Consider the following 27,265-nt stretch of genomic DNA (forward strand, 5'->3'; position numbering starts at 1 on the left):
TGAACCATTGTAGGTAGCTCAGAACCAGCAGAGTAAATAAAAAAGTTTTATTGTAAGCGTATTCTGTTTTCTCAATTTAGATGTCCTTGTTTGTCAGACAAGCTTTTTATAGGAGGAGGGGTAAAAAATAAAGGCTCCTCTTACAGCTTGCTTTTTTGTTTCAGCCAGGTGTTTCCTCATGTTGGATCATGCCCTGATGGGGAACAACAGGCAACACGGCAGGTGAGAATTGAGTGTTTAGCTTTGTGGTCGATGGCATAAAAACGATAGCTTTTCGTTCTGTGGTCTTCCTGTGTCAAAAGCAGAGCTCAGAGAGACCCTACTACATGCAAGCAGGGCCGGTAAAGTTGCTCTCTGTGCTGAGGATTAACACAGGAAGCAGCCCTCGTATGCTGCAGGAGCCCTACGCTTTCTCACTCCTAGCAGTGCCAGGAGCAGGACGAGTGTGTGGATTACACAGTCTTTGTTTACACTGGAGAGAATCTGGGTTTTGTAGGGAGGGAGAGAAAAGAAGGAGGAGGTGGTCAGGGCAGGGGGAGGGCAGGCACCAGTCTCATCACTTCCTTCCTTTCTTTAAGTTTTCTCACGTTTCACTCATGAAAACAACAGGCAGGAGGAGGTTGATGAATCCTGAAACGCACACAACATCTGAAAACAGGAGTTAATTGGTTAGTGGTTGCAGCCATCATCTTGGTCTTCTCCTGTTTTCCACCTGGCAGGGTGCAATTAAACAAGCCCTTACGTTTTGAACCTGATCAAGACCCAACTTTTATTTCTCACGGACCCTGAGTTTTGCTCATTATGCACATGTGCACAGATGTTTGGCTGAAGATTTTCAAATCATCAGGAGTCCTTCATCATATTCCTCTTACTTTTTAACACAAATATATAAAACAACAAACTGCCAGCTGCACTGTCTCGTTGTACCGTGTGGTCTGGGGAAAATGCACTTTCACATGACAGATGGGTATGTGGGCATTCAACAGGAAGCCTGGCTGCAGTGTTTCACAATCCCTCTAGAAACAAGAACTGAGCCGCTGCACTCTGGTGTGCCTTTTTTTTTTCCCTTTTTCTTTTTTAAATAGATGCCAGCTTGCCTGTAGTGGGTACAAGCACAGGGCGGAGGGAGGGGGCATCCCCTGCATAAGTGGACCCCTGAGACCTCCTGGAGGGGTAGAGGTGTGGCGAACGTCTGTTTTTGGCATGGCTTGTGTCAGCGTGTTTAGCGTTTGCCTGTGAGGGTATTTATATGCAAATGCTAAACAACCTATTGGGGTGGCTAATTACAGCGGGGTCTTTGTGTGTGCCACGCACTGAGAAGCAGGGAGTTTCTAGCACACCGGGCCTGGACTTCCCCTGCTTGTTTACTCATTGTCTTTCCTTATTACCCCCTCATTGACACTCCCCTTTTATGTGGCTGTGCTGTTTGCCTGCTTGCTGGCTCCTCCCCTTGTAGTGCTGGAGTTAATGTAGCAGATTAAAGAGGCAGCACTCTGGCCATGTTTACTTCCTCTTTTATCTGGTGGCCGAGCTCCGCTTCACTCCGTAGCCATCCTGCCTACAGCTTTGGGCTAGCCACCACCCATTTAGGGAGGCTTCAACCTTACAGTCCTCTCACTCTCGCTTACAACTAATGCTCGGCTAATTACTTTGGGTGATAAAAAATGCATTTAGGTCAGGTTCTAATGCGATGCAAATTTATGAGCAGGCAGAAGCAAATATTAACTTGTAGAGTGACGGATAGTCGCTGGATGGGGGACAAAGGTTCACCTGCCTCAACTGTCACATATGAAAATTTGTGTTTGCTATTATTGTGACTGGTGTGTTTGTTTATTTTCCAATATTTTTTTTTGTTTGTTGAGTCAGAAAACTGATGAGCTGGGACCTTTTTAGTTATTACTCCTTTCTGCTGGAACCAGTTTGATGATATGACTGCATGCAATAAGAGTTTGAATAAAGGGGAATTAAAAGTGTGGATTTGTTTTATGCTTGGACTGAATCTAGAGGTCGAAGATGAAAGAGGATCACATTTTGGAACAAAACATTTTGACATTTCTGTAAGATTTTTGTTTGTTGAATCGGTGATTAAGTTTGTCAGTATTCAGGCAAGCAGAACTTTCTGATTTAGAGTGCTATTTAAAAATGACAGCAAAAGTCTGGCTTTATAATCAATCTGTTTGGGTATAAAACTGCCAAATTTGGGCTGTTTTTGAACCACTTGTTCATCTCCTTACTTGCCCCTGCATTTTTGCTTTTTAATCCTTGCCCATCAAAATAAAATAAAATAAATATCTGCAGTTAATCTAACTCCTTTATTACTTAGGGAAGTAGTTGTTGGAGAAGCGCTAAGCATAATAGGAGCTCCTGTTTTACAATGGTTTCTTTATTCCCCATTATGCTCTAAAAAGTGTTGAAAACATAGCAGCAGATACCAGCCCAGCTGCATTCCTGAGAAATTATTTGTCTTGTCTAAAACAAAGAGAGGGGAAGAGAACAAAGCTTTGGTTTCGTGTTTCTTCTCAGTTTGGTTTACCACCTAAGTTTCAGAGTTGGTTCCACGTTTTGCCACCACTCGTGTGCCTTTCCGTGCTAACTATACTTTCATTTGATGTAGGCTTTCACATAAATAAATTCCTATATATACTTATAAATATGAGATAGGGGGATGGGAGATTGTTTGGCCAAAGAAACCAAAGTGGATCAAAGGCCATGTGTGGGGAAGGGCTACCTTCTAGAAAACAGCTGCCCCTTTCTGCCTCTGCCTCTCACCCTGGCCTGACAGCAGCTAGAAATATGAGGCCTCTCCAGACCTCTGTCCTGGGAAAAAAGGGACAGAACAGCATACATCCACTCTGAAAAGCTTTTGTTTCATCTCTCTCTGTGTCTCTCACTCTCTCTCTCACGCAGACATACAAAGAAGAAAGCACGCTGTTTTGTCTTTGCTCATTCACTCATTCAGCTACAAATAGAAATGTTCATTTCAAACGTACTCCCCTTGCAAACCTACTACATTATCATTTGCTTCATTTCTTCTTGCAGTCTGTTTGTTAAACTGTTTCATTATCTTTTCAAACCTGTTTTGCTCAATTTCTTTGTCAGTCTTACTCATTGTTTGCCCTTTTATCCCCTCCTCTTTTTTAACTTCAGCATTGTGGTTGCTCTTTCAGTTTGCCTTTCTTCTTCTACACTTATGTTCTCACCTTTCCTCAGCACATTTCCACTTTTCCACATTTCTGGGATTTCTCTGCCTCTTCTTGGCTTCGCCGGCATGTTCAAACTCTGACAGACTTGAGAAAGGCATTCAGCTCCCTAATCCAAGCTCCCTCTATCAGGAATGCTTATACGCATGATTGTGTGACCCCCAGAAGCCCAGCAACATCTGCAGGAGCCTATGGCGAGACCCCCTCACTCCCACACCCACTGTGCCCCCTGCCTTTGAGCATTCACTCACTGCCATTATTTTATTGTTTCACTTTTTTTTTCATGCCTGCTACCAGGCATTGCAGTTAACCCTCTGCTGCTCAGGCCAGGCTAGCTGCAGTCCTGCACACAGGAGGAGAGGGGAACAGAAGAGGAGGGGGGCTTGCACAGCTTTTTCCCAGGAAAAGCCCCCCTGCCAGCCCATCTGGTCTTCTACATGCAGCCCTGCCCCTCATACTGTTTACTTGTGCATTCCACTAATAATCAGTGTGCTCATCTACAGTTTTTTTTCATTGCTTCATTGGAGGGTTAAATCATAACTGCAGGAATTAGGATTGTATTGCACAATGCATGAGTTTGAACATTTTGATTTTGTCAGACGTCATGAGAGGGAACCACAGGCAGATCTGATATGAGTGTTGTGGCAACCAAATAACTTTTTAAAATAATTTTTATGACCTTTGCCAAGTAATGGTTGAAAAGAGATTTTTTTACTGACATGGTGTCTGTTTTCGGAAGCATGGATTACTGCTAAAGCACAACTGACGAAGTAAATTTGTGTTGGGCTGGAATCCAGCTACTTTAATTTGTTTTTTTTTTGTTATCTTTTTTCTTTCAAAACTGGCTAGAGTGTTACCTATGTACTCATTCTACCCTAACAATACAGTATCTTGTCAAGATCTGGGACAGGTCTATATTTCACTTAAAGACAGATTTAGAGAAATATTTGGCAGTGTTGGATAAATTAATTTAAAAAGTAATTAGCTATAGAATGAAGTTATTTCTTTGAAAAAGGAACTGAGTTAGTAACTAAGTTGCAATTTTAAAAAAAGTAACTAATTAAATGAGAAATCATTGAGAGGACCAGCAAGCATGTTTAAATATGTAAAAGCATTTGGATCACCTTCTTATTAAATTATGAAATGTATGTTCAAATGCTTATTATAAAACTGAGTATTCAATAAACACATACTTAACAGAACAAATTAAAAATAGGAAACTCTGTACATTAATCTAAACCATTCAAATGTTATTGTGTGATATGAAACCAGATACCAATTCAATTACATACATAATTATATATTAAATTATTTCAACATTTGTAATAGTAAAACAATAAAACAAAGTAAATGTTTTAAAGTTTTTGATAGTTATTGCACATCAACTGATTATTAAATATGTGTAAAATTAATTTGGACTTGCCAAACATTGTAGTGCTAATTAAAAAAGCCAAGCTATCACATCAACTGTATCTTAGTGAAGTTCTCTTTAATAGTGTTTATCCATGCTGAGTCCATTACATGTGATCCTAATTTGAAATGAAATGTGAATTGAAATCAAGCTGAAATTGCTTGGGTGGTGCTGCTCCATCTCCTTCATTCACTGAGTTCATGCTAGGTGTTTTGATTGTACCTGCTAGCATCATCATCTCAGCCCTGTGGTGTTGATGCTAAACTAGTTTTGTCTTAGTTTAATCACCAAGACAAACATAGTCTTGGTGACTAGTTTTGTTGAAATGTGATGTTGAGTTGCTCTGTGAGATTTAAGTTCCTTAATAAGTAACGACATTGTTCTGGGGGCATAATTTACATTTCACATTGACATATTTGCCTTTTATGTCTGAGAGAAATATGACGTCTGTATTTCCACTTAAAGAATTCTTTGAATTACCTGGACTCTCCATTACTGTGTCTGCCTTTCTGTTTATGTGTGCTCAATGTGGGTATCTGTTTGTATGAAGTTACCAGTATTTGCTCACTTCTTGCAGGGTCATGGGGGTGTTGGAGCCTATCTCCAGTGACCAGTGAGTGACACACAGGACAAACAACCATTCATGCTTGCACTCATACCTACCAGCAATTTAGAGTGAGCAGTCAACATTACATTCATGCTTTTGAACTTTGAGTTGCAGCCAGAAGAGCTGGAGAAAACCCAAGCATGCATGGGGAGAACATGCAAACTCAAGACTGTTTCATTGGGACGTCCTTGCTAGGAGGCAACCATGCTAATTACTGGCTAAGATACAAAAACATCAAACTTTTAGGGGTTTCACCTTTTTATTTATGAACAAAATGTGCTGTCTATCCCTTGGTTTATGTTCTTGAAACAGGAACTGTGGGAACAATCTTAGAAGGCATAAATTAAGACAGCCTAAATTTTGATCATAAAACACACTTAGGGAACCAGTCTCATAGACTTGCGGAGTAGGAACTAATGTGGCTGGGGAAAGCTGTTTGTTTAACATTAGCAACATATCAGTAGCTCATGTGGTGCAAATCTTTGTTATACTTGTCACGTCAAAGATGGAGTATGTTTAAGTGGAATTAAGGGAAAGCAGCTGCCGCCTTGACAACCATGAAGTCAGAGGTGGGACTAATTTGCATATTTATATGTGGATGTATATTTTATGAGTTAAGTCATTCTGAGGTATGCTTATTAAGGATTGCAAAGCAGGAAATAGTCTGGATATTCAATGCCCATTCACCGTATGCATAGTGTACGTATGTCCAGCACACCACAGTGTGTCTCATCTTTAGTCAGAAGTGATTAGGTTTGAGTTGCTGGGATGGATGTTGAGAAGTTACATTGTGTCATATTTCAAGGTATCTTGTATACTCTAGGAATCTAGTGAACTTCTTTTCACTATGCAACAGACCCTCTCAGTTGAGGTTAGAACAATGAATGTATGCATTTCTATAAAAAGCTGGGTAGATACAAATAAAATTTAACACAGGCCGTTTATAAAGTTAATGTTTCTCCAACAACCCACTGTTTTAAACTTATCATCCAAGCTGTTTCCTGAACACAAATTTGCCTTTTTGTCTTTACTTCTTGTACTCTGTACCCTCAAGATCCATTGTGCCTTACTTATTTAAACATGTCTTTGATTGAATTAATGGTAAATTGCTGCTCCCTCATTGCTATGTTTAAAGACATGTTTCAGGATTTCACAATGGTTTAAATGGGCTGGGCTCCATAGAGCCAAATTGGATCTGGGTATGTAAATACTCCTTTGATGTTTAATGAGAAACAAAGTTAGCTAATTATAGCAGCTCTGAGAAACATGAGGAGGACAGTGGGAAATGTTTCCATCACTCCCTAGCTCTATAGATTACTGCCTAATTGCCTCAATCGAATCAGGCGGAGACATTAGCCAGAGAGGCAGAGAGTGAGAGAGAAACAAGGGGATGGGGCTGATTACACATATCCGTCGGTGGCTCTTTAGATAATCCAACAGAGGACCAGCAAGCCGGCCGCTCTGACTTCGTATGAGACTGTCTGTCTTCTTTAGACAGCACGTCTCCCGTGGCTTGCACCCCTCCCCCTCTGCAGTTTTGAAGGTGAGGATAGCAGGGTACTGTTTTTTCTCCTGCCACGCCAGCCAGCTGCAGAGGTGATTCATACTCTCATGCGGAAGTTTTTCCAACTATAATTACATGTAATTCTGACACATGTTTATGCCTGATTTTACCAGACAGCTTCTCCACTAATGATAAAGTAGTGCAGAACTTCCGCCTAAACATTTGTTACAAAATTGTTTTTCTGCATTATGATTGTACAGTATGTTGTAATTTTAAGTACAAGCCGGAAATGTACTATGGCAGTTTGCCTGTCCTGTTCACAACTATAAAAATAGTTTGTTTTTGTTTTTGTTTTTTTTTTTACTTTATACTGGGTATAACCATGGGGGAGGAAGTTGAAGGGTTCACTTTATTCTGGGAATTCCTTTAATTCCTGTTAATGTTTGTGCTGGGGAAAAAAACTGTAAATGTGCATCCTGCTAATATTTTGGCAGCAGGGCACAGGGACTAAGAAGTTCCACTGTATCTGTTTCATCCTCAGAGCACAGTGATATTGAGGTCAGCTGTCCAAAATGATCTCATGTAAAGGAATTGGCGAGTCAGCAGGGTCAGAGCAGAACCGCCATGACGACACTTTCTCCACGGTGATAACGCTTGCCCTTCTTTCCCTTCCCTTCACTTCCTTTATATGGGAATAGCAGAGAGGGGCTGGACTGTGTCTGTCTCCTCTAACTGTTTGTAAAAATGAAGTGGTGTCGTGTCCTAACAGAATCACACCTTTGCAGCTCTGACAAGTCAAATCTTAAACTTCAGACTGCATGAATTAACATGAAACCTCTGATCCTGGATGTAATAAAGACAGGTCTTTTTCCAGGAAGGATTCTATGGACCACAGCATGAGAGCCATATGTATTCGCTCTGTTTGTGGATCCCAGACCCTGCAAATTCTTCTTTTACTATTCTGTTGGGAAAGTAGACTCTGTAAACAGCTAATGGCACTCATGCAGGAAGGGCCGGAAATGCTGGGGTGTCTGTCTCACTTGTCCAGATATTTAGCGTGGCCACGCTGGGTGGGAGTCTTTGGAAAGTCACTCAGCTTCTTGTCATTGGATGATGTTTGGGGAGACATTTAAAAGCAGCTTAAAGTGACTTTTCTGTGTGTGTCTTGCTACCAGGTCACGTGCTACCAGGTGTTAGCAGCTTATCTTTGCATTATTCTCTAAAAATCAGCCAAATATATTCAGCCTCTTTCAATTTCTCCCTCTTCCCGTACTTTCTCGTTTTCTTCTGTGTCTCCCTCCCTCTCTCTCTCGCTCACGCACACACATGTTCCCATAATTTATGACTGCCGGGTCCTTGATCAATTGATAGCAGGGAATCCTTTGGTAAATAGAGTTTTAGACACATTGCCAATAGACCTGGGCTATTGATTGGTGTGTAAATTAAAAACTTAATCAGGTCTCTGAGATAAGATTTATCTCCGCTCCAAGCAAATTACAGGCCTGACTTGGAGACGTAAAGGCAGGCCAGTTGGCAGTTAAGCGCCTCCCCTTTGATGATGCCAAGTTTGAACTTGGATCTTCATCCTCCTCCAATGTCACAATGAGTGCCACTCCTCACCAAAGCTGGTGGTTTACCTCATGAAATCCCCTGTAGAATGGACCATGACAACTTTGTTCACACTCACTAGATAAATGTTTTTTTTCTGGTAGTTTAAGCGGTACCAACATAGTAGTTTCAATGTATTTTTAATTAGGTTGATCCAGTAGGATGTTGTTTCATTTCTTTATGACTTTGTTCTGTTTTGCAGTTTGTCAATAACCTTTTTTCTGCCCACTCTTTGTCTGTGATAAGAAATGCAAATCATGAAATCTTATGTTTTATTTTTTTTCAATTATAATCTCATCTCCTTGAGATCGTTTTACAGCACAACACATTCACGGACATTCGTACAAGCATATAGTATTGTCCATATTTTATATGTATTAAGACAATCCTTGGGATTGTGCATTGATCAGTTTATGGATTTCCACAGTAATTGCAGAGGGGAGATTTTCTGTCTCGGTTCTTGTTCATTATTAATATTGGGAAATCTGTATTCATTCAAAATGTCTGAGTATAATTTCAGATTAAAACAACAAGTGAAGTTTCAATTCACACCAGCAGATACAGAGCAGCCTGTATTTCTAGAACATAGATAAGACATCATTAGAGGTACCTCCACAGGTATCTTTGCAGTCCCTAATTAAAACACATACTTTTTATGCTTTGTGATTAAAACCAGAATTAGGCTCCACTCAGGGATTATAGCACTTTCCATTATCTTTGCCTGTATTTCTCATATAAAGAAGCCATGAAAATGACATTGACCCAGAGAAAGATACAGAGAGATAGTGGAAGAGCAAGATGGAGAGCAGATTGTTGAGTAGGTCACAAGTCCATTAGCAGATAACTGTAAATATACATAAATATAATAAAGTGTGCAATACCCCTGAGGGGTGTCATGTTAAAGAAGACTATGTTAGCATCTTTCTGGTTTTGTGATTGGTTGAATAAGTATAGCAGGTCTCCAAAAGTGTGACATAATCCAACCCATGCAATGGCTACATAATGGTGGCCAACGTCTCCCTTTGTCTGCTTGTGGGGGAGGCTGAGAACATCAGTAATAGGCTTTTTGCCTGATAAGCCCGGAAAATACTCGTTTAGTTAGTAAAAGTGCAGAGGGATCTTGGCCTGATAAACCCGCTGTTTCCTTCTGTAATACCCAACAGCTAAAATCAATAGTTGGGATAATTCTCTTGCTAGTTGCCCAGTCTTCTTTATCTGCAGCCTTCTCCAATCTGTATACATGGGTGTTTTTGTTGGCTGGACTGTGCTTCGGTGTGTATTAATCATATAGAATAAATAACTTACATATGAATGACTTTGAGCTTGCACACATTTTCTCTTAATTACCATAATCACTGTCCTGATTTTGTAATTGTAATCCATCCTATTCCAAACTGATCATTGCCCAGTATGATACATGGCAACTTTGTTGTTATTTTGTTTGCTAAAGGGTTCAAATAATGTGGATGAAACTCCTGCCAATTAGCTCAGTTGTTGTCTCTGAGTAGGTACATGTATAAATCTGGTGGGAGGAAGTATCTGTCAGCACTAATTCAATCCTGCATAGAGTCTTGTGCTCTGTCAACACACATGCTCTATGTTCTGACAGAGGTGCTTGATTAGACTTAAAAACACAGCACAGGTAGTTCCTTGAACAAAGCCACAGGATTGAAAGGATCCAACTGGAAGCAAGAGAGGATTGTAAAGATTTAGGGGCAAATGCAATGGGTTGATCTCGTTGATGAGGAATATCATATTCTATTTTACAAGATATCTTTTTTAGAGTCTGACGTTTCAGTCGTACTCTCTTCTGTATACTCTTCCTGGCCCATAAAGGTCTACCATTATACATAATCAAACCAGAAAATTCCTCACAACTCTGCTTTCCTGCTTTAGCCAGTGTCCTCGTTTGGCTGGCAAGCTCCTCCATAGTTAGTTTCTCCATAATCTGTGTGGCCATCTCAGTGCTGCCGTAAAATATGGCCTCAGGTGTTAGTCGCTGAGGTGGTTAGCCTGCGACATGGTTACCTAAAGTGCAGTGTATTAAAAAGCAGTCAGGGTCCTGGATCACAGTATATCACACGGGGAGAGGCAGCGATAAGGCGTGCCTACCCTCCAACAGATCAATGAAGGTTACTGACATCATATCACAAAGTGAAAGCAAGTGCTACACCCGTAGCTATTTATCAGCAGTGGGTCGAACATGAAAGGGAGTTGAAGGGAAGGAGGGGACTTGGCACCACCTCAATGTTGGTGGCTTCAGTGCTGACGCCACCTGTCTGACCAGGCTTCTCTCAGGGACACTAGTGACTATTGCTGTCCATGTGATCCTCTTATTCATTTGAAACGGACATTTCCAAACTTACACTGCTAGTATTTAGGTAACCATAACACATTGCACATATTGGATTCTGTTCATAGTTTTCATTAATCATTTTTGCTGAAATATTATACCAGAATATCAGTGTTTGAAACATCAACATTCTTTGGTGTGATGCCTTCTCTTCTTTCCCATTTCCCTCCATCCTATTGGTCATCACATTATGTGTCTTAAAACCCCCATTTTCCCTACATGTCTGCATTAGTATTGTAATATTGAGCTGCTTGTATGCGAAAATGCACCTTTCCAGGCCCACGCCTAGGAGATCATGCTTACAGGTACTGTATGAGTTCCATTTATCAGCTGCCTGGGGCACAATGTGGAGGATTTCCCCCAATGGGTTAGTGTGTAACTGCTCTGTCAATACATGCTTGTCAAGTCTGGGAGAGTGTGGAGGAAAAAAGGCCCCTTACTCCAACACACTGAAGCCACTTATTGAGCAGCCAATAGCTATTTACCTCTTGACGGTGGCAGGCAGAGAAGGGGCCCAGCGAGGCAGGAGGAACTCTGTGGCTCACTACACCACCACCAGGATTATGTTGCTGCTGCTGCAGCTTGCTCCATTCGGGGTGAGGAAGCAGAACCAGTGGCTCAGGCAGAGGACAGGGAGGTCTGTGTTTACATGGAGCAGGTTGTTCTCTCCTGGCTCCCGGTCTTTGCAGGTTCTGGCTGTGTGTGTGCACTGCTTGCTGCTGTAAAGCCCTGCTTCCTCTCTGGAATCTCGGTGTTGACAGAGCGCATCTGGGTCCTGGGAGAGCTTCCAGCCTGCTGGTTCCTCACATGTACACATAAAGAGAGAGAGAAGGTGGAGCGGGGAGTAAGACAGATAGAGCACAGGCTTCTGTTAAAATGCTGTGTAAATCTACCTTTTGCTTTGTTCACTAACTGACCCATGAACCCATTCCTCAGTCTGTTCCCCTCCCTTGTTCGCCACAGGCACCCAAATGTGGTATTTTATTATTTAATTTTTTTTATGAATGGTTGTTTTGTTGGGTGTTTCTTTTATCGTCTCTTGCTTTGATTCAACAAAGACAAAAATGCTGTCAAGGAGGTGTTTTTCTTTTCTCTCCTCACTTTGTTTGGTTAGACCTTCTTGCTCCAGTGAAATATCACCATTTTTGTGGTGCTGTGGAGATCCCTTCTGGTGTGTTCTGAGTTGCCGGTCGCCTGTCTGGACTTGCCCTGTACACCTGAGTCAGAGCGATAAGTTAACTCTCAAAGCGCTATTTTGGAAGAAAATAACTTAACCTTAAAAGCTAATATTTGCCAGATACGCATGTATAACTTAAATTCCACACTTTCTTTCATCAAAAATGTTTCCTCTCACAGCCATCAATGTTGTCCAAGCGCATTAAACTGAAGTGATATGTCAGTTTTGCCCAAAGTAAGCCATACAAGAGAAGAACCGTGAGATGACCTGCTGTTAGAGAACAGCTGTGCAAACAGTGAGAGGGGGGAAAAGAACAAGAAAAACACATTATATCAACATTTAACAACAGTTGCTCTGTAATCTGGTATTACTTCCACAAGCAAAGGAGGGGCCTGTGTCAGGCCAAAATGAACTTGGATACTGTTGTGGCAGGAGGAAGCCGAGTGCTTTGGAGAGGTTAGCCTAAGATGTGAAGGTCTACACACTCATCTTAATCCTTGGGGCTTGCACCTAATCGCTTTTGATGTGCTTGTGAACATGACCTGCTGCAACATTCCAGTCCTGAAGTTTAGAAGACAAGGACTGAGTTCAGCAGAGAGAAGATAAAGTGGAGAGTAGAACAATATCAGTCCTGGTTTTCAGGTCTTACTGGCTGCCAGCCTTGTCAATAGTGCCAGGGGTAAAAGGACTAACCTGTAATCAACTCTGAAAAATCTTTACACCTCCAAGCTCTTTCTGTACTGCACTTTTGTGTGTGTGTGTGTGTGCGTGTGTGTGCAGGTGCACGTCTTTATTGCATGTGCTGTAATGTGTAAACTGGCACTAAATTATGGGAAATTCCAGTGAAAGAGAGAAGTCGAACAGAGAAGGGTCTGTCTTATGGGTTTGTTGTGGGTGGCATCATTGTGCATAATTTCAGCTCACAATGACCCCCATGCATGTTTCTGTTCCAGTCTGTGTTGGATGATGAGATGATGGCATACAGTACTCCTAAAACGAGGATTTTCTTTCTTGTGTTTGTTGAGCATGTGGAAGTTTTAGCAGAGGTGGAACATTGTCAAGCAAGGTTTTAAGTGACTCAGGAAGAATTAGCTGAGACGAGGTTGGCAGCCATCCACATTGACACAGCACAAGGATGGGAAGTGAATAAAACTAACAGAGGATCGACATGTGAGAAGACATGACGAGGCATCTGCTAGTGGAGCACGTGTACACTTACATGCGCTCACACACAAACAATTGCACACACTCTGATGTAGAAAGTACACTGTTAAATCTTGCCAAAGCACTGGTGTAAAGTGCAAGCAGTGCACATGCAAGCCTCTTCCTGTTTTGTCCCTGTGTGTGTGTGTTTATGTGTTTGCGTGTGCCGTAGTGTGGTTCAGGTGCGGTTAATGTTGGCACCAGATCTTCACGCCGGCGGCAATAAACAACAGAGCAGGCAGGAGGCCAGATGCAGCTCCACAAACTTTTAACCTCTCCCTCAGCTAATCCCTCGCCACACTAGTAACTCTTTCTTTTTTTAACTCCTCCTTTCACCTCTCACTCGCTCTCCGTTCTTTCTTTCTCCTCCTACTCCTGCCTTCTTTCTTTCTCTCTCACCCCTTTAGTCCCTTTCTCCTTTTAACTGAAGTCAGCTTGCTGACCTCTAAATAAAGGCTGGAACCACTACAGCTGTTACCAACTTCAAACAGCCAGTGGCTGAGATTGGAGGCTGTGCGGGTGTCAGGGGTAGAAATAATGTGCCTATTAAAACTAACTTAGGACCCTGTTTTCTCTTTAGTCTTGCTGGGCCTGAGATAACCACAACAAACTAGGCTTGATACTTACTTGAGTTCAACCAGAACAGTCTCTGTGAAGCAAGTCCTGCCTAAGCATAAAGTAAGAGATAAGACAGAGACACTGTTGGTATTGAGTCCTCTGTACCTTTGTGACTTCCACACTTTGATACGATCTTTTCATGGCAAAGGGCTGCAACAATGGGTCATTGGATTTGGCGCCAGTTGCATCATTTGACTGGACGTCACCTAATCTAACTTCATGCAAAACCACTGAGGCCCCTAAAGGATAAAGTGGTGCTTAGTTCTCTATTCAACAATATTCTTTTTACGGTACTTTTTCCTGGCAACCACAGCAAAAACAGACTGAAGGTTTAAAGAAATGACAAGTTCAGCTGGGTACACTAAAGTTTTGAAACAGATAAGTGTGTGTTGCTTCATAATTTTTTTGTGGTATATATTTGTGGAAAAATGTTCCAGTTCACAATGAATCATCCACATCAAGACTGTATTAATAGCACTTGTAAAAATGGAAGTTGTCGCCGGTCCAAACACTGTACAATATGTTTTTATGATGTAAAAAGTGAGCCAGAGTTGAAATCTAAAGTGTCACAGTTTAAGTCACTCTGTCTGTCTCTGACTAAAGGTTTGTGTGATTTGTTGTTGACAAAGATCCAAACAATACCATCAAAACATGGTTCAAAATCCATGCTACAAACACCACTAAAAGTACATGAGTTGCTTTTAATTATAGTCAGAATTGTTTTTGCATCAATCATCTATGTACAAGGTAAATACAAAGCTTAATACAAGCCAAAGAAAGAACTTGTCCAAACGCACTGATATTTACTTCATTAGAAACTTCTTAGTGCAGTGAAAACATTTTGAGAACTCCCAGTATAAATTATGGAAGAAATGGGAACTGGAACATGTGCTAGTGTAGTTTACTTACTATTAAAGTCAGAGCAGGAATCTGAGCACAGCACCAAACCCAACTTAATCATGTTCCAGTTTTAGGTCAGCAAACCTACAGGATACGGTAACAACTGCAGTAGCTACTCTTGGCAATAGCTAAAGAGAGTGTATTTCTTTCCATTTTCTGAATGTATTCACTAAGAGATGTTGCATTGCACTGTGTGAGATACAAACCATACAGTGTTAAAATAAGCTGGTTAATACTACAGCTTTGACTTTGTTTTTAAAAAGCTGAAGTAGTATTGGATTTTGAAGTTTGCGGTTGGTGAGAAACCTTCCACTTTTCCACTTCAAGTTTAGAATTCAGAGGACTTTCTGTCTATTTTTCCAACTTGTAACTGGGAAATTTAGACTACAAAGTAAAAACTAAATGCACAGTTACATTCAATTCTTCAAGTAAAAGTAATAAATACAGCAAACCTATAAAGTCCTTGTAATATACACTTTGTGTGGTTGTACTTGGAAGTGTCTACTGACACCCTGCATGTTCTAATCTGAGTAATTTTAAAATGTCTTTGATTCCCAGCGTTTTAGCTTAACTTATCAAACTGGGAAACCTTTTCTAGAGGCTAACGTCTAAGGCTTTGATTCACATAATGAAAAAACAACATATAAGACAAGACACTACAAAATGAACAATTAAACAATACCGGATAGTTCTGTTAATCTGCATTATCTACCCTTGCACTTGTGGAAAATTCTACTTGAAGCCCATGCCTAATTTCAGTAATGACATTAATCAGTGCTAAACATTAATCAGTGCAATGTTTCTGCTCAGTGCAGAAAGGCTACAAAGCAAACTCAGTGCTTTGTAGCCTAAATTACATATTATTAGTCAGTTGTTATAACTTTTGGATTTCAATTAGGTTTGCATACTATGTACTACTTACTTGATCTCAGTTGTGTGTATTCTTGCAGAGATAAGGATCGTTTTTTTTTCCATAACAGGCTCTGGCTTTTAGTGAAAAAAATAAATACATGTTGATAGTGTAACACTACGATGTGAATTGAATCGGTGTTATCGTAGAATAAGAGGTCGTGGGTGGAGAAAGAGCAGAACACCGAGAGGGAATAGCGTAGCGGTCCAGACTTTTATTGAACCTCCATTTTAACAGAACAGAACCCGTCTCGGGCACACCTAAAAAAAAACCAACGAAGAAGAAAGAAACGGCTCCTCTTAAAGGCACAGCACAATTCCTTAACTATGGATCAACTGTAGTAACTGATCTTGTATATAATCACATTTATTCAGAAGGAAAAAATAAATCATCTTACAATAGGTTATTCTTTTTCTAAACTTTTACAGGTAAAAAAGGAGCAGTGTCCTAAGTTGAAATGGATAAAGGAAAAAAAAACAAACATTCTTATCAGGTTAAGTTGTGTTGAAAGTATGCACAGAATGCATTCCAGCTTGAAGCAGGTCAAGCAAATATAGGAATGGGCATAAAATTCCTTGTGTTACACCTGAGAGGCTGGGCAGATGGTGACTGCAAGCTAAGAGAATGCAGAGTCCAAATCTCTGTCGACAAGTTGTGCCTCCTGCCCTGCTCCTCCTGGGGAATGTGTTACTTAATGGGCCACAAAACTGCCTGGAGACCGCAGCTCTCTTATCACTGATATTAGATGACCCTGCAAAAACAGAGAAAAAAAAACAGGAACCCATTGCACAAAATAGGATCCTTGCAGAAAACAGGGTAAGCTTTTTCTTTCTTTTTTTGTGGACATAACGATAGAATGGTGGGTAACGTTATCTCGTTCACAGTTACAAGAATCCTACTTGCAGAGTCTAAGGGTTTCGAGTTTCTAATATGTATATAAAGTTTCATTGCACAATGGCTCTTTTGTCTCAAGCAAACTGAACACTCCCCCTCCTTTTTTCCCTCTCTCCTCTTGTAAAAAAAATGCATTCATGACTTGTGGGGCTTTGAGGACTCAGGTTTCTGCTATCTTTTTGTGCCATGTCGTCACTCGCCCTCGTGAGTCGAAATGTGCATCTTGCACAGACAGGCGCACAGCCAGGGCTGCTTCCAGCTATGGATTAGGGAGAATCCAAGAAACAACGAACTCTTGACAAAACAGCAGCGTGACAGGTAACTGCAGTTGCGCTGTGGAGAGACGAGGCAGACGATAATTACAGAGCTTTTTGTTTTCTGGGCACTCTTCACTGGCTACTTAAGTGCCTGATCTGAAATCTGTGCCTTGTAATTACAGTAGTGGGCCCCATTAGGGCAGAGGTCTTGGTGGGGATTATTCTCCTTCTCTTCTTTCCACGATGCGTGTGTGTGAGACACGGAGAAAAAGAAAGACCTCCCTACCTTCTAATGCGTCATGTACAAACCACAGCAGCCAGGGCAGGAGGAGGAGCAGGAATTAGCCTTCCCCTTGTCAGATTGCCATGTGTGCGCACCAATGTTCACACTTGCTGCTTGATCCTAAGGCCACTTAGATTGTATTATGACCCCATGCTTAGTAAGTCTGCCTCTCTCTTGCTCCAGCACCTTAGCATATCCTTTCTTGATGCAGATAGTTTTGTGTTGATTTGTGACAGATGTGACTTGGCATGTGTTATGTCAAGGTGACTTTTTGGCACTCCATCTGTGAAGTTGGGCTGTGGCTATGGGTGAAGCTGGTCTGAACACCTCCAGAACTGTGTCACCAGGTTAATGGAAGAAGGCCAGGAGATTTACCAATGAAGATCAGCGGATAAACTTGGGTGCAGCCTTGGCACATGACCATATGAGCAAATAAAGAAGCATGTTGAACATTAAAACAAACGGAGGACAACATTGGATGTAAAGTGGGTCATAAACAAGGGGCAAGCAAATAACTCCAACCTTTTGGCACACAAATGCAGATCTAGCAGGCAACTTTAGACGGATCCTGCCTCTTTAAGCTTCTAATAGTTTCTTAAGCACTGGCTTTAGTGCATGTTAAACCAGGATTACCCAATCAATTATGGTGAAGACAAACAAGGATTACTTAAAACAGTACATTTTTCATGCTAAGAGACCAAAAGCAGGTTAATTGGAAGAAGCAGCACTGCTGCTGATGGGAAGAGCGATCAGGATGAGGCCATCCAGGAGGAATTCCCATATACCATATATATATCTATATATATCTATATCTATATCTATATATATATATATATATATATATATATATATATATATATATATATATATATATATATATATATATATATATATATATGTTTTTGTTGTTGCTATAAGCATCATGTGATGAACAGCAGCTTTTGGGAGGGTGTGGAGTTGATCAGCCCCCGAGCTCACACGTTCGCCCTTTCTCCGAACTCTTTGTTTGTTTACATTTTAATCACAATCGACAGCTGTAACCTTCTTCATAATACCCAGCAAGTAAGGGCATATATAGTTGCCAAACCAGATTCACGCATTCATGTGTGACTCTGTTTACATATTTGGTTCTCTCTAAGCTACCACACACCCTTTAAATACAGGAACGTACAACCTTGGAAGCTTGCAATTTGTGATCACCATCAGTGTGACGACACATCGAGCTCATGGAACTACTTTGTGCATAGTGCTAGTTTTATCAAAATGAGATGCAATGACATTTTAGCAATACTGTTAAAAAAACAGAAGGAATCACTTTTCTTTTATTGTCTTCACAAGCAGAGTAAATGTTTCATAAATTACATACTTAATGCAAATTATTTCAGTAAAGTTTTGACTATTCCATATGCTGTTTTTTATGTTTGTCTAATTTTAAGGTGGTCCAAATGCCAAAAAATCAGTAAGTTTGTGTGTTTTTACAAATAGAATAATAATATAATAATGATCAAGCTGTGCTTTAATGAATATTTGTATAAGTATTCAATTTAAATTTGACAGATATTTAGATTTTAAAGAACAAATGGCCAAATTTGGTCCATATTCATTAAAGAGTGTGAAATAAACGTTGTAGCAGATGGCAACTTTAAAGTTCTTTCCAGTTGATAGTTTGTAAAGTTCAGCTTTACAAACAATTTAAAACTTGCAGGGGACTTCATCCAGGCCTATGTGTTGTTGTCTAAAGTGACAAGTCTTTAGGTGATTTTTTTAACTCACTCTGTCTACTTTAAAACACTCCCTTTCTTATCTGGGACTAATAACATTTGTTTATATTTGCATCATCAGGTGAAGTCAAACGATGTCAGCTTTTTGAGAAAGACTTTTCTTGAATATTAAATTTGCAAAGTATTAATATCGTGGAACCCCATACCAATCATGCATTTTATAAAGTGTTTGTTTAAAGGACTGCAGCCAGCAGAAAGAAGCTAGCTTGGCGACACATAATGCAATTTAATTGGTGAAAATTCCACCTTAACCTCTGCACATATTGATCAATGATCTCAAAAAATTCCATTCAGTGACTTAGTCCATATTTTTCTTTTTTGCAGTCACACAAATACATGCATACATAAACATCCCTAATTCAGTATTCGTCTTGCTGTCAGTCAGTGCTGAGCTACTTGTGACTAACAGACCTCATTCTTATAAAAGGTCATCACTTGGAAAGAAAGAGTCAGCTGTCTTTGTGGAAAGCAACTTTTCCTACAGTATTCGATGTATCTGTCAGTCAGTCTTCTCCAAAAAGACATTGTCTTGCAGATTGAATTTGTGGCATACAGACTTGTGGTTCTCATCTCCAAAAAGATGAGGTACCTGCCTCCCCCCTCCATTCTTGTTTTACAACCAAAGCTGAACAGGAAGCAAAGTCAAAGATATACCCTCCTTCCAAAAAAGATATTTCCACCCCATTTTGAAATGAATCTTACTTAATTAAGAAGCAATGAGAGTCAACAGACAGCATTCATTAATTAGCCAGAGCAGGCTGCTGTAACCAGATCCACTGCATTAATGACAACAGCCCTGTGAAAAGCATCATTGTTCTCTGGATAATTGTCCTTTTAGTTAACGTGGCCCAGGAAAGCTTTCCTTGTTAAAGAAGCTGGCTGGGACCAAGGACAGCCAGAGGCAGGGAGGGGACTGGGACTGACACTGGCCCAGTGCCCAATGTGTGACAAGCCCACTTGTGTACCCTATGCTGAAATCCTTTTGGCATGTACTGGAATTAGCAGTCCCCAGGGTGTGGCACCAGGGGGTTGGTCATTAATTATATACCCTGAATCTTAACGAATGAGTAGCAATCAATAAAATAAAGGAGATGCATGCAAATAAGATGCTGATTATACTGCCTAATGACATGACATGCTGTTGAGATGAAGGGAAAATAGGAGGGAGAATAGAAAAGGAAGCAGTCAGCAATGGAGAAGAGGTTTGGCAACAAGTCTGTGTTGTTTCATTAGCTTGTTAGATGTAATTTTTCATCTCATCATTTAAGTTTTATGTTCGTCTTTGAGACTGAGTGCAGTACCTGCCAGCCAGGAAGCAGAGAGAGAACTAAGAATTGGTTTTACTGGAATTTGTTGAAGCTCCTAGGAAGCTGAAGGGATGTTAACAGCACCACTGAGAGACTGATAAAGGTGACAGGGAAAGAAGACGATGTTAGTTAACCTGCTTGAAACTCTGGCCCTTCACTGAATCTAAAAGGCCAGCTGGAGTTGTTGGAAACCTTATACCTGCCTTTAAGCTGAGAGGGAGGCCAGCCAAGAATTAATCACTACCTCATCCTACTTGTCACCAAGGATACTGTCTACCTCCATTCATAGCAAGCACGAGAGGGCAAGAAAGAAGGACAGAGAGGGGAGGGGAAAAATAATTCTGACAGTGTTTGTCACAAAAAAGCTCAACACAATTATGGAGGAAGTACTATCCTCTTAGGTACCAATAAACATTTTAGTTTGTGCGATAGATGTAGTTTTTCCAATTGGTATAAATATCATGTAACAAACTGGGATTTGACATTTATGGTTTTTCTGTCATGGACTTTCAGTTTCCCTTGGAACAGTGCAATTTGAGCCTTTGCCAGTTCAATAGGCCAGGACAGTCCAAGGAGAGGACAGGGAACAGGTGGTGACCCTGCACAATCTGGGAGTATATTATTGACCAGGGTCCAGCACCCAGATTGATTACTTTATTGTATTGCCATGAACCTCACCAGCCAGAAACCTCGGATTGACCCTGACTGGACAGAGCATAACACCGACCCTCACCTTAGCTAAAGAGTTATGTGGCTTTGACCTGCTTCCTAATGGGGAGGTCTTGACCTGTTCATGAACTGGCCTCAGTAAACAGTTGAAATGGGCCCACTGCTCTCCCGCCACCTTTGTGTCATCACAGGTAATTTAAAGGCTTGAAGGTTGGACCGAAGGTAGGGTCTCATTCGGGGATATCTTGTTTTTTTGGAGTTTTTTTGTATTCTCACATTAAACCTTCTTCTGACACAACTCGGCTTGTTGTGTGAGCAAGCAGGAGAGAGCAAAGCAAAGCCGTGTTAATCTTTACCACATTGTACCATAACTCTTGGAAAACCATCTGTTGCTACCTAATATTTGGTTTTTCAGCTTATGGTAAATAAATGAAAGTCACAGTAAACTGAATTATAGCACAGAATTGTAAAAGATGTATTGTAATATTCATGATAAAAAGTCCAAATTAAATTGTTTTTATTGATTGTCTGCTTTCCAAACTTTCACAGCGATATTGGAATTTAGCTGTGCCTTGTGTGGTGCAGCTGCTTTCTGGGCTGGATGCCATTTAGATGAACCTCATGCCCTGCGTGAACAGGGTGAGACAACAGGCAACACAGGGGAAGCAGCCTTTACTCTAGTGGAGGCTGTTTCCTCTACCATCATTTCCTACTTCCATTTAGCTGACAGACAGAATATCTGTCAGGCAGGTTTTTCCTGTGCTTTACATGCTTTTTCTAGTTGTCAGCTGCAGCTTTTCACCAGAAATAAACAAGCATACACTTAGTAAGCTGGGTAAACAGTTGACTCTGAAATGCCTCTCCTTCCACCTCCTTTCTTGCTGTCTCTGTTCTTGTGTTGCTCTTGTTTAATTTGTTCGTTTCTTCAGTTGAAGTTCCCCCAGATTACCATCAAAAGGTGCATGGTGTGGAAAGGAAGTGCGAATGTTTGACTGTGGCAGTCTTATTTTTAACAATGCATGATGCATCACTGAACAACTACAAGAACAACTTCCCACTTTAATTCTCATCGCAATTTTTAGCATTTTCCCCCTTCCCACCAAATAAATTGGAGGCTTTGCTGCTGAGTTGATCTGCTCAGTCTTTGAAGTGGATCTTAACGCCCTGTTTCAAGTAGGATGTGAAGCTTGCTTCTCTATTGTGAAAACCTCTGTGCATGACTGAGATCATTGTCAAGGGAACTTTCTCACTGCATTACTTGCAGTACTTTTCAAGGAGTAAATATTTGCTTTTGGCTCTTTTTTTAGGATTACTCTCTGTTGCTCATAATTAATGCCGCAGAACATACAACCTTAAACAAAAAGATTAGATATTGCAGAAAATGTAGGGAGTATCGTTTATGAGAGTGCCTTGATTACCTCCTCAAAAAGGGGAACACATGACTGCACTTACGCAACTGCTCAATAATAACTGATAATAACAGGGTGATTGCCTGGACAAACAGATGTTCTGTTAAATACATTCTTCGTCAAAGGTTGTATTTGCACACGTGTTTCTCTGGTCCTGTTTGTTGCTTAAAAAGATTTTAAACAATCAATTCAGCAAGCGGTCATGTTGTCGACATTACGCAGCTTTCATCGCAGCATTTCTGATGCTTCGGCAAAAAGCACTTGAGCTCCATCACCCACCTTCCTTTAACTCTGTCCCAATTAACACTCAGCCCCCATTACATTGATTGGGAGAGGTGTGTTATTGGTTTGGTGGACCATGAACACATTGATCATATTGACCCACCACATGAACCACGAGAAAGTGTTGAGCTGCAGATTTCTTATAGTACAGAATTACCATTGAACATGAAGTTGTAGCACCATGTGTGTATTTGCTTGAGACTTTGTGTAGATTAGATGTACAGTGGGGAAAAATAATGTGAATTTGTCAATTTTTGTCCTTTGTAAATATATTTTATTAATGGATATTTACGTGAAATTCACATGGTAACAAGTAATCCACAAAAAACTCAATCAATCAGATATGTAATAAAGTTGAATGACACATAAAATCAGTATTGAGCACATGAAGAAAAAGTAAAAAAAAGGCACTAAAGCCTTTAAACCAGCTGAAATCTGCTAGTATTTAGAAAACAACTCTACTCCTTATCAGTGCCAAATTATATTTGTCTGTCTGGCCCTAATTTTTGGCTTATAATAAAAAGGTTTTCTCATTGCCAGAGTATCACACAAGGAGAATGCCATAATCAGTAAAAACAAAGGCCTCTTTCAAAACCTCAACTTTCTTGCTGTTAAACCTGCTTATAGGGTTGGTTTACAAATTTCTAAACTTCTTAAAGTAATTGAGGCCTTATTCTGGAAATGGATAGAACATCATATCATCATAAATTTGCTTCAGCTACCTGCTCCTTGCAAAGTTTCTTCAAAAGGAGTCAAAAAAGTAATCAGAACAATTTAAGGAGACCTGGACCATTCACAGGGAGATTTCAAAGGACAGCAAGTTCTGTTCTTCCATTAAAATAATAAGCAATGCATTCAACTGCCATAGACTGCCATTCTCAATGAGAAAGACTCCACTGGTGATAAAAATGTATGCTGAAGTGTCTGTTTAAGATTTGGTGGAGAGTATTGGGATAAAATAAGGAAATAATGGAAGAAAATGAAATAGAGGTGGGAACATCATATAAGGTTTTCTCCCACCTTATTAGTTATTATTAGAAAAACTTGTATGTTTTTTATATTATTTTCATAATTTATTTGTATGTGTGAAGGGCTTTTCATATTACCAACTGCTGGCGTGAATTTCATATCAACAGGACCATAGTTGACAAGTTTAATACTTATTTTCCCCTCTATATGTATTTTCCTTTTCACTCTGGGTGTGGTTGTCCTGTTTTCAGATTTCAGGTCATTGGCTTTTATGTGGTTTTTGCAAAACTAATAGGCCCATGTCACGCCTAAAATATGTTTTTTGGGGATGCTTTACCGTTAAAACATTGCCTCCCCTCTGCAAATAATCCCTGTGCAGTCCCATGTAACCCAAAACACATACCCCTGTAGCTAGGCAAAAGGGCACAGCACTGCCCCACCTCAAGCAGACGCACCTGGCATCTGCCAGTCCATTCCAATTACTTCTCCCCAATTACAGGTTATGAACCAATTAGTCTTCCTATCGTCTTACACTGTCCCTATCATTCTCTGTTCTCACAGATCAAAAATAGGGGCGTCTCTTAGACATGGGGCAGAGAATCTTATTATGCGGGACATGACTGATCTAAGCGACTTGGCGTTCAGCACAGTTTGAGTAAAATTACAGTGTTCTTATGTTACTGGGCTACGTCTGCGTGCGTCTGTTTGTGTGTGTGTTGAAGATATAATTGTGACATGTAAATACCTCATCCAGAACAGCTGTCTGGAGGCATTTGCCTTAGCAAACTCCAACATGCACATGCATTGTAAGGAACACATTCCAGGGACAGTTATAGCTGTCAGTTTGTAATTTGTAGTAGCACTCAACTTGAACTTTCAGGGTGAGCCAGTTGGCCCTGGTGTAATTCTCACCTCCTTGCTGACATGTTTATTTTGTGTGTATGTTAAAGGAGGTGAGCACAAAATGTGGACAAGCAAGTTTGCTCATGCTCACATGAATGAATGGGGTTTTTTTTGTCCGTATTGTTCTTTCATTTTTATACCCCATTTCTATTTTGGTGTTTTGTGTCATGTGTCTCATGTACAAAAATCTGAATCCTCACTCTTGTTCCTCATTTCCCATTTTTTTTGTTGGCTGATGTGAAGAACAACAACTTATTAACAGCACTCTAGCTTACAGTGCTTTATACAAACTCATTCCTCTTCAATGTTTTCTGCATTTTGTTAAGTGATAACCCACAGACTTGATGGATGAACACAAAGTAGTGCATTTTTGTGATGTGACAAAAACATGTTATTTATTAACATTAAAAGTCTATGAAGTTGGTATTCAGCCCCTCTCAGTCAATAGTTTTGCAACAATTACAGCTGTAAGGCTTTTGGGATATGTCTCTACCAGCTTTGTACGTCTAAAGAATAATATGTATGCCTTTGTTCTTTACAAAATAACATAATCTCAGTCAGTTTGATTACAGAACATCTGTTAATGTTCATTTTCAACTCTTGCCACAGATTCTCAATTGGACCAAGGTCTGAACTTTGAGTAGGCCCTTTAAGACCCCTTTCACAAAACACTTACGGTGGGATTAAACATCTTTTTGCCACCTACATGTAATTTTTGAAAGGACCAATATGGCAAGAGTGGAGAAGTCAGCCCAACTCTATTATGTTTTTGGCTTGGCTTTAGTCACATGTCCAAAGCTGACTTATATAGAGGGATACCTAGCTTCACAGTTTGTGGGAGTAATATAGTGATGATGTATGGTTTGTGTGATCAGAAAGCAACAGTATTTTAAAATGTAAACAAGACTCAGAAATAATGTCCAAAGAGAAGAGTAAGAAATTGAGATAAATCATTTAGACTTGTCTTCACGGTTCTATTTGTTCACTTTTGCAGAAATTACACTACCTATTAAATTTCACTGGACTATTTTTAGTGATTAGGTAATATAGTTGTATTTTTTTTTTCTTATCAGAATTACCGGAGATGAATGTAAATACACACCATACATTTCTAGTTTTTACCATGTAAAACATTTTTAAATATAATATTTTTTCCACTTCACTCATACCCTACTTTGGGTTGGTCTATCTCATAAAATCCTATTACAATACATTAAAGTTTGTGACTGTAATGTGACATAATGTGAAAAAGTTTCAGGAGTATAAATAAATTTTTCATGCACTATATAATTAAAAGTATATTAATTATATAAAAAGTAATTATTTCTAAATAACCACTTGTGATTTGTGATCTTACAGCTTTCTCTTTCTTCCAGTATTGGAGGGGTGCCCAAAGTCGATCCTCGAGGGCCGGCATCCTGCATGTTTTAGTTCTCTCCCTGGTGAACTTTTTCAGCATGTAAATGTCCTTCTTAGGCCTTCTAACGAGCCATCATTTGATCCAGGTGCGTTAAACCAGGGAGAGAACTAAAACATGCAGGATGCCGGCCCTCGAGGACCAACTTTGGACACCCCTGCGTATCTTATCTCATCACAGTGTTAGATTTTGTTTGTCTTAGTGGTCACGATGGTCTTTAAAGTCACAGCAGTTATATCATTGATTCCTTAAACAAATGTCTCCCAAAGTCAACAGGATGCCTAGTAAGATTGGCTTCTTTTATTCTCAGATAGGAAAACACGTCATGTATTATTTTATCTTACTGATATGTATATTGATATTAATGTGTTTTCTACTCTGTGTGTTTTTCTGCTTCTTGGTCTCTGAACCATCTTGTAATCTCTGTGAATGTGCATACACACAGGAAAGTCTCTAGCCTGCTCTTCCTGTCTATTTAGTCAGAAAATTTCCATGCTAGGACCCATTTCACTGTGCCTCTCTTCTTCCTAACCTTTTTTTGCTGTTATTCAGTGCAATACGCAGAAGTGTAGGCTGAAACGATATGTAGTACAGTTGTGCGGTAAAATACTTGCTTGTGCCTCTATGAGAAACCCGCTATTGCTGGCTGGAGCACTATGATCCTCAGGCTAATTACTCAGCAGTGTAAACAATAATATTGCAGGTTGTAGTCAGTGTAATAATACTGTAGGTTTGTTTGAATGTAGTCATTTGTACTGTCCCTCAGTTCAGTCTTGTCTCAGTATTTTATTTTTTCAAACTACGCCTTTTGTACCGAAACAAAATTACAAATTAACTTTTCTTGTGCCAAATATCTCATTCTGGAGAGTACGCTGAAGAAGTTAGGGGAGGTTTCTGCTAGTCTGATTTGCTCACACATGCATGCATTCAAGTTGACGGAAACTTCAGAGTGCCCAGGCGCAAAAAGATGTGTGCCTGTCCTCTGAGGAATGTGTGGGTTCTCTTGCAGCAATTGACCCTCAGACCCTTGGCTCACGTGACTGAAATTCCATTCACAGACACACACAGACTGCATAGACACAACACTCAGACCCTCAGATGCTTTTATCTCCTTGCTCAGAAATAGAAGGTACGCCTCTTGAAAATACTGCAATAACACCCACAACCCCCTCACAGCTCACTAACAAGAAAACATGCAGTCAAATGCCAGTAAACAATACAAATTTAAAAGGAGGCTGCGTTTGATCCTTCAACATGAGAGTTTTACCATGAAAACTATGGAAGACTGGGGCTTCTGTGCTCTGCAGCTTAGCCTTGGTTTGGCTATAGTTTGTTCAGCAGGCTACCCAGCTGGGGCCCAGATGTGTCAGCCATGTCATGCAGAGCTGCGAGGCACAAGATAAGAGGCTGATGGTAGGCCTGCTCCCTGGTCTCGGGTCTGTTTCGGAGCGGTTCAACCCGATGTTGCGGTCGGTGCGATGTGAACTTTGACAGCCTATGTCATGCTTAATGCCTCACTTCCCAAATACAGCTCACTAGGGCTGATTTATATCTACCAGGTGTTACGGCGTGTAAGCAACTCGAGGATGAGAGGAGGCATGTG

General features: G+C 40.3%; 1 protein-coding gene across 4 annotated transcripts in view; it reads left to right on the top strand.

Moving 5' to 3' along the window:
• Positions 1–27,265, top strand: part of zfhx3 (zinc finger homeobox 3) — a 222,154-nt gene that overhangs the window by 92,823 nt on the left and 102,066 nt on the right. Inside the window, exon 2 of one of the 4 annotated variants that reach the window (XM_023332819.1) lies at positions 165–222. The exons of 2 other annotated variants lie outside the window; for them this stretch is intronic. The gene's annotated coding sequence lies outside the window, so the exon portion shown is untranslated. Of the gene's footprint in view, positions 1–164; positions 223–5,188; positions 5,225–27,265 lie in introns of all 4 variants that reach the window. One more of the 4 variants, XM_023332818.1, reaches the window with a different exon arrangement.

Source organism: Xiphophorus maculatus, chromosome 4 (assembly GCF_002775205.1).
Source record: "Xiphophorus maculatus strain JP 163 A chromosome 4, X_maculatus-5.0-male, whole genome shotgun sequence".
NCBI lineage: Eukaryota > Metazoa > Chordata > Actinopteri > Cyprinodontiformes > Poeciliidae > Xiphophorus > Xiphophorus maculatus.